This window comes from Notolepis coatsorum, assembly GCF_963971535.1.
Source record: "Notolepis coatsorum genome assembly, contig: SCAFFOLD_1968, whole genome shotgun sequence".
NCBI lineage: Eukaryota > Metazoa > Chordata > Actinopteri > Aulopiformes > Paralepididae > Notolepis > Notolepis coatsorum.
Window position 1 is genome coordinate 1 of NW_028171756.1, and position 8,694 is coordinate 8,694.

At 42.8% G+C, this 8,694-nt stretch overlaps 1 long non-coding RNA gene across 1 annotated transcript; it reads left to right on the forward strand.

Moving 5' to 3' along the window:
- Window positions 1-2,952: 2,952 nt before the first annotated feature.
- Window positions 2,953-5,136, forward strand: LOC311248189. The gene is made up of 3 exons (XR_014620928.1): window positions 2,953-2,989; window positions 4,140-4,341; window positions 4,799-5,136. It is a non-coding gene; the product is annotated as an uncharacterized lncRNA (long non-coding RNA).
- The last annotated feature ends 3,558 nt before the right edge of the window (window positions 5,137-8,694 follow it).

Below are 8,694 nucleotides of genomic sequence, written 5' to 3' on the forward strand. Positions count from 1 at the left end.
GTTGTCAATTTACCCAGAGAGCTTGGAAGAAAGGCTGTGTTGGAGAATGAGGGCATCGATCCCGCTACCTCTCGCATGCTAAGCGAGCGCTCTACCATTTGAGCTAATTCCCCTGCTCCATTGCCTGCTCTCAAAGACACCTCAAGAGGCTGCACCACCCATGTCTGCCACAGGACAACACATAATTCTCAGAAGCCATACTTAATACTGGCCCAGTGGGTGAAAGCAGCAGCCTGCTGCCATAGCAAAGCCGAAATAGCTCAGTTGGGAGAGCGTTAGACTGAAGATCTAAAGGTCCCTGATTCGATCCCTCGTTTTGGCAAATAGCATGTCCTCCCCTCGGCTGATGCATGTTCTTTTTGCTGTCAAGTTTGAACTTTCATTAAGGAGAAGCTAAACACATGTTCTCTTTGCTTCCCTAGTGGTTGATATTTTCACATGTTAAGCGAGCGTTGTATAGAAATTCTACCCTTAAAAAATACTGCCCTGTGTGAGGCTCGAACTCACAACTTTCAGATTATGAGACTGACGCGCTGCCTACTGCGCCAACGAGGCGCTGGACATATGGCTCAACTGTACATGAGCTGATGCGTATCCTTATTCAAAGCGTACCTGTCATTTTCTAAAGACCATAGACATTTGGCTTTTTCTGAAGCATTCTCCTGAAGCAGATTTAACTGAGTCTTATTGCATTGTGCAAGGAGAATACACTTTGTATCTCCAGAGCAGCCTGCAGTTTCGGTAGTCTAGCTGCTATCACCTTCGCCTCGCACACTGAAGGTCCCGGTTGGAAAGTGGGCAGAAACAATTGCACTTTTGCCTGATTTATTCATCTTTAAACACTTAAAAGACCATAGCAGTCTTTTTGAGACGTGGGTTCTAAAAGCAGTTGTGAAGCAATAAGTCTTTCTTGGCTGAAGGTCACTATAGAGTAGTTGTCAATTTACCCAGAGAGCTTGGAAGAAAGGCTGTGTTGGAGAATGAGGGCATCGATCCCGCTACCTCTCGCATGCTAAGCAAGCGCTCTACCATTTGAGCTAATTCCCCTGCTCCATTGCCTGCTCTCAAAGACACCTCAAGAGGCTGCACCACCCATGTCTGCCACAGGACAACACATAATTCTCAGAAGCCATACTTAATACTGGCCCAGTGGGTTAAAGCAGCAGCCTCCTGCCATAGCGAAGCCGAAATAGCTCAGTTTGGAGAGCGTTAGACTGAAGATCTAAAGGTCCCTGGTTCGATCCCTGGTTTCGCCAAATAGCATGTCCTCCCCTCAGCTGATGCATGTTCTTTTTGCTGTCAAGTTTGAACTTTCATTAAGGAGAAGCTAAACAGATGTTCTCTTTGCTTCCCTAGTGGTTGATATTTTCACATGTTAAGCGAGCGTTGTATAGAAATTCTATCCTTAAAAAATACTTCCCCATGTGAGGCTCGAACTCACGACCTTCAGATTATGAGACTGACGCGCTGCCTACTGCGCCAACGAGGCACTGGGCATATCGCTCAACTGTACATGAGCTGATGCGTATCCTTATTCAAAGCGTACCTGTCATTTTCTAAAGACCATAGACATTTGGCTTTTTCTGAAGCATTCTCCTGAAGCAGATTTAACTGAGTCTTATTGCATTGTGCAAGGAGAATACACTTTGTATCTCCAGAGCAGCCTGCAGTTTCGGTAGTCTAGCTGCTATCACCTTCGCCTCGCACACTGAAGGTCCCGGTTGGAAAGTGGGCAGAAACAATTGCACTTTTGCCTGATTTATTCATCTTTAAACACTTAAAGGGGAACTCCAACATTTTGGGAAATTAGCTTATTTAACATCTTCCCTGGAGTTAGACAAGAAGATACATACCTTTTTATCTCTGTGCGTGCATTTTAGCTTTTGGAATAGACGCTCCGTTAGCATAGCTTAGCTTCATCACTGGAAGTGAGGCAGGACAGTAGCCTTACAGTGCCTTACAGTGTATTGCAAGGTCTGACATTGACCAAATTTGATATGCATGACCTTGGTGGGCTCTAGGTCAACTCCTGAAAAGGGGGTCAATGTCAGACCTTGCAATCAAAAGTTAGGGGGCGCACTGAAATTATGGCAAGGGTTATTAGCCCCCTAACTTTTGATTGCAAAGTCTGACATTGACCCCCTTTTCAGCAGTTGACCTAGAGCCCACCAAGGTCATGCATATCAAGTTTGGTCAATGTCAGACCTTGCAATACACTGTAAGGCACTGTAAGGCTACTGTCCTGCCTCACTTCCAGTGATGAAGCTAAGCTATGCTAACGGAGCGTCTATTCCCAAAGCTAAAATGCACGCACAGAGACAAAAAAGGTATGTATCTTCTTGTCTAACTCCAGGGAAGATGTTAAATAAGCTAATTTCCCAAAATGTTGGAGTTCCCCTTTAAAAGACCATAGCAGTCTTTTTGACACGTGGGTTGTAAAAGCAGTTATGAAGCAATAAATCTTTCTTGCCTGAAGGTCACTATAGAGTAGTTGTCAATTTACCCAGAGAGCTTGGAAGAAAGGCTGTGTTGGAGAATGCGGGCATCGATCCCGCTACCTCTCGCATGCTAAGCGAGCACTCTATCATTTGAGCTAATTCCCCTGCTCCATTGCCTGCTCTCAAAGACACCTCAAGAGGCTGCACCACCCATGTCTGCCACAGGACAACACATAATTCTCAGAAGCCATACTTAATACTGGCCCAGTGGGTGAAAGCAGCAGCCTGCTGCCATAGCGAAGCCGAAATAGCTCAGTTGCGCGGCACCCTGGAGTAGTTGGCCTTAACGTCCATTCACTCGTGTCTTAACAACGCTGCATTCCCTTAACTTCCATCCACTCCCTGTTTACAAAACCATGTATTATTTTGGCCATATGTGGCGCTGTTGCGAGTTTGTGGATGCGCTGCTGTATCCACATTTAGGAGAAGAAGAACAGAAGAAGAGCAGAGCTGAAGAAAGTAGCGTTTTTAAAACCTGTTAACGTTTGAAGGTGAGTTTAAACTACTAAATAAGATCCGATTCCTAAACACTGTCACAACAGCAGTCATATTGTATATTTTCAACAATACGTTTGTTTACCAATAGGACATTGGGTTTGTGTTGCCGCTGTTTAAAGAGACTCCAATTGAATTGATTTACCGAGTGACTGAGTTCGTTTTTTCTCAAATGTAAACTACATAAGATCCCAACAATGTCACAACAGCAGTCATATTGTATATTTTCAACAATACGTTTGTTTACCAATAGGTTCTGTTTTTGAGTTTGTGTTGGCAGTTTCAACAGTTGGATGTACTCGGTGAAGCTGACTGAGTCGTGTTTTGTTTCTGCACAGCAGATCTAATAACGATAATACATTGTGTCCTATCTATCTATCTCTATCTATCTGCTATGCTTTTATTTTTTACTCCGTTTATTTGATCAGGGACAGTGCATATCAATCAACAGTTATACATTTATAAATGAATACAAATTAAAAACTGTAAATATGCCAACATTAGCAGGGTTGCTAGTTTTCAGTTTATTTTTTTGTCCGTAGTGTACATTTAGAATGAATAAAGACACGGTATCTGCTACAGCAGATCTATCATATAACGTTACCATGTAAGATGGGAGTTTGCAAAGTTAAATTGTATTATATTATTAGCTGTTACATGATCAATACATTGTGTCCTCATATCTATCTATCTCACTATATCTGCTATGCTTTTATTTTTTTACTCAAGTTTATTTGATCAGGGACAGTGCATATCAATCAACATTTATAAATGAATACAAATAAAAAGAACTGTAAATATGCCAACATTAGCAGGGTTGCTAGTTTTCAGTTGTAGTACCTGGGCTAGATGTTTAAGCCAGAAAGAAACAGAAAAATAGAAGGACATTAAAGCTAATCTAAAAACAATTTAAAACATATTCTGTACATTCACTTCACTAGGCATTCATGCATCTATATAATATAAAAAATAAAAACAGTGTACAGGGACAAATAAAAGCCCATACATGTATATACGCACTGTATAGGCAGGCACACACATCATAATCATATCAGGACAGTCAGACTAGTGGGCAAGTGTACAGGGGCTGGACTGAGACGTGACGTGATTTTAATTATAATATGCATGATGTTTTGCTTTGTACAGGCAATAATGAAGAAGTTCCCTGGAAGGAAGGATGTCTCTTTCAGGAAGGGTCCATCTGGACATCTACGGCAGGACCCCGCTGAGGAAGCAAGGAGGATCAAAGATCTTCTCCTCTTCTCTTCCTCCTCTGCACCAGCCCAGCCTGCCTCCGCTGCACCGCTACCTGCAGCCTCCTCTGAACAAGCCCTCATGAAGCTACAATGTGAGAGCAGAGTATTTAGCTTCATTATGATAAACAGCAACCTAATTATCTGCACCTCTACCTGCAGCACGTCTACCTGCAGCCTCCTCTGAACAAGCCCCCAGGAAGCTACAATGTGAGAGCAGAGTATTTAGCTTCATATGTTTAGTTTATTTTATTTATTTAGCACATTATTTAAAAAAACAGTGCTAGGAGGGAACGAAGCCCAAAGGGCATGTACAAAGTTCCACTCCCATCTCATTGTCCATAAACAATATGAACGAAATACATGTGTAGCAAGGTCTACACACTATACTAGCGAAAACATGGAAGATTGACACGAGTCAGTAACAAGAACAATTATTATTATAATTTTTTTTTGATAAACAGCAACCTAATTATATACTTCAGGCTAAGTTTTGCCAATAATATTACTCACAATTCTTTACTAACTACTGTTTCTGAAATGTGCCTGCAGCCTCCTCTGCACCTGCCCAGCCTGCCTCTGCCCCCAGTTCTGACCAGGATGTCAGCCAATGGAACTGCTCTCTCCAACAGCGCATCTGGACAAAGACTGAGCTGGAAGCCTTGGGTCTATGGCCAGGGTCCCGACCGGTCCGGCATCTTATGAATATGGTGTCCTTGTGGCGTCATCCACCTCAGCCTGAACTCATTGATTCCACTTCTGAGCTGCCATCACCCAAATACTTCCAGCTCCATCCCTTCTTCAACTTCGTTGAAATACTTTTGAATCTGCTTGAACACAATTCCTTCCAATAACTTACCTATTACTGGTAAAATACTAATGGGCCTACTGTTTGAACCTGTAAATGGCTATTTACAGTTATTTGGTAGTGGAGTTACTTTGGCTATTTTCCAAGGCTGAGGAAAGACCCTCTCTTCAAAACATAAATTAAATATATGTGATAGTGGCTTAGCCACACATTTTGCAGAGATTTGTAGCAGTGTTCCATTCAGATTATCAACACCGCATGGTTTATCTGGTTTAAGGGCTAGGAGGAGCTTTTCAATATCATTTGGACTTGTGCATTTAAATTTAAATCGGCATTTCTTGTCATACATTATATGTTTTTTAATTACAGAGTCTGACCGCTTACCACTCATTGGCAACATTTGATTTATAATTGTGTTTACCTTGGAAACAAAGTAATTGTTGAAATGAGTTGCAATGTCAAATGGTTTAGTGGTGAATATACCATCTGACTCAATAAATGATGGCGTTTTGCCCATTTTATTTATACCCAGCTTCATTCAATGTTTTCCATAGTCTCTTACTATCCCCTTTACACTCCTCCAATCTGGTTTGATAATAATGTTTTTTCTTCTGTAATTTGTATTAATTTATAAATGTATAAACTGTTGATTGATATGCACTGTCCCTGATCAAATAAACTGAGTAAACTCAAACGAAACTATTGTTTTATTGCACAATCGTAGCGGGCATTGTAATGTTTGGGGTTTTGCGAGAGAACCAGTGTTGGAGTCAAAGATTAAACAAGTGAGAGAGACAGATGGACAGAATGAATGAATGAAAACTTTATTTAACTGATTGCAGAATGGGTACAATACAGTACGGCTCAATACACACAAAATGTTTAAGGGGATGCAGAGAAAGACGTTTGTCTTGTTTACATCAGGGTCCCCCATTTTCAATTCATAGTGACATTTATGACATACATTACATTTATGACAGGGACATACATGACATACAGGTATATAGTACTGTTACATTTGTGACATATGATATGCAAATATACAGTAAGGAACCTGACACGAACTTTGCCATCACAACCATTGAACTATTATAATAGCTTTACTATTATAATCTAAATCTGTGCAATATTCATGTTTATTTAGTGATATTCATGTTTATTGATTCAACATAGCTGTTTATCTTTGATAATGTATGACAGGCTTTTGCCCCGACCGGGATTCGAACACGGCTGGACGAGAGCAGTTCAGCTCCTTGGACAGCGTGACAAATGCACCCCATTTCATTGGCTGTCAGTCTGTTACACCTATACACGGCTGGCCGTGGCGGGAGAGCGTTAGACTGAAGATCTAAAGGTCCCTGGTTCGATCCCTGGTTTCGGCAAATAGCATGTCCTCCCCTCGGCTGATGCATGTTCATTTTGCTGTCAAGTTTGAACTTTCATTAAGGAGAAGCTAAACACATGTTCTCTTTGCTTCCCTAGTGGTTGATATTTTCACATGTTAAGCAAGCGTTGTATAGAAATTCTATCCTTAAAAAATACTGCCCCGTGTGAGGCTCGAACTCACGACCTTCAGATTATGAGACTGACGCGCTGCCTACTGCGCCAACGAGGCGCTGGATATATGGCTCAACTATACATGAGCTGATGCGTATCCTTATTCAAAGCGTACCTGTCATTTTCTAAAGACCATAGACATTTGGCTTTTTCTGAAGCATTCTCCTGAAGCAGATTTAACTGAGTCTTATTGCATTGTGCAAGGAGAATACACTTTGTATCTCCAGAGCAGCCTGCAGTTTCGGTAGTCTAGCTGCTATCACCTTCGCCTCGCACACTGAAGGTCCCGGTTGGAAAGTGGCAGAAACAATTGCACTTTTGCCTGATTTATTCATCTTTAAACACTTAAAATACCATAGTCTTTTTGACATGTGGGTTCTAAAAGCAGTTGTGAAGCAATAAGTCTTTCTTGGCTGAAGATCCCTATAGAGTTGTTGTCAATTTACCCATAGAGCTTGGAAGAAAGGCTGTCTTGGAGAATGCGGGCATCGATCCCGCTACCTCTCGCATGCTAAACGAGCTCTCTACCATTTGAGCTAATTCCCCTGCTCCATTGAGATGCATCCAGCTGCAGGACCACAGCACCGACACTATCTGGACCGCGACACTTTGCGGACCCACACTCTCCGGACCCTCGCTACCATTGGCTGACTTGGGTCACGTGACCGTCCCACGCAATGGCTGAATTGGAGTATTGCACTGCGGGATTGATTGATTGATTGATTGATTGAAAACTTTATTAACATATTGCAGAATGGGTACACGTGACCGTCACAGGCCCGGATTTGGGTCACGTGATTGTCCCACCCAATGGCTGAATTGGAGTATTGCACTGCGGGATTAATTGATTGATTGATTGATTGAAAACTTTATTAACAGATTGCAGAATGGGTACACGTGACCGCCACAGGCCCGGATTGATTGATTGATTGATTGAAAACTTTATTAACAGATTGCAGAATGGGTACAGTACAGCGCAATACACACAATTGTTAAGGGGATTCAGACCAGAGAAAGACCTCAATGCAGTACTGTTACATTTGTGACATACAGTAAATATATACAAGGGGGAGGGAACTGTACATTTGTGATGAATTGAAAATGGGGACCCTGATGTAAACAAGACCGGGGGGGGGAGAGTGCCCTTCCAAAGCAACTTTTTTTGGTTTGGCAATGTCCGATCTTTCCTTGCACGATTTTGCGCGCCACGTGGGAGCAAATTCGAGACACATATTCATTTGCAAAGAGGTGTCCCACGTTCTCCTCGATGGCCGTGAATATTTTCACGCGGATCGGAATCACGGCGCGCCCGTGGGACACTTTACCGTTTCTGCGAGTTTATTCCACGCTTTCAACTTTCCTTTTCTCAGCGTTTTCGGGGCTACATGTGAATGGGTAAAAGTTGCGGGACGACCAGATGTACCCACGGTAGAAAGCTTGCATGGAGCCTATAATAGGCTCACTTAATACAGCATTTTTAAAATCACGCAACATTTTCAGGGTCGCGAGCTGACCTTTTCCCCTCGTTTTCGATGATGGAAGTGATTTAGGAAAAGCTTCGGCACGCCGAGAGGTACTCGTGGATTTAATCTCGCGAGGATCGGGGCAACATTCGGCCCGTGGGAGCCGTGGGGTGAGAGAAAGAGAGAGAGAGAGAGAGAGAGAGAGAGAGAGAGAGAGAGAGAGAGAGAGAGAGAGAGAGAGAGAGAGAGAGAGAGAGAGAGAGAGAGAGAACACAGAGAGATCAAGCCTCCCCTTGTATATATTTACTGTATGTCACAAATATAACAGTACTGCATTGAGGTCTTTCTCTGGTCTGCATCCCCTTAACACTTGTGTGTATTGAGCTGTACTGTACATTCTGCAATCTGTTAATAAAGTTTTCAATCAATCAATCAATCCCGCAGTGCAATACTCCAATTCAGCCATTGGGTGGGGCGGTCACATGACCCAAATCAGCCAATGGGAGTGAGGATCCGGAGAGTGTGGGTCCGCAAAGTGTCGCGGTACTGAGAGTGTCGGTGCTGTAGTCCCGCAGCTGGATACTATTGGCTCCATTGCCTGCTCGCAAAGACACCTCAAG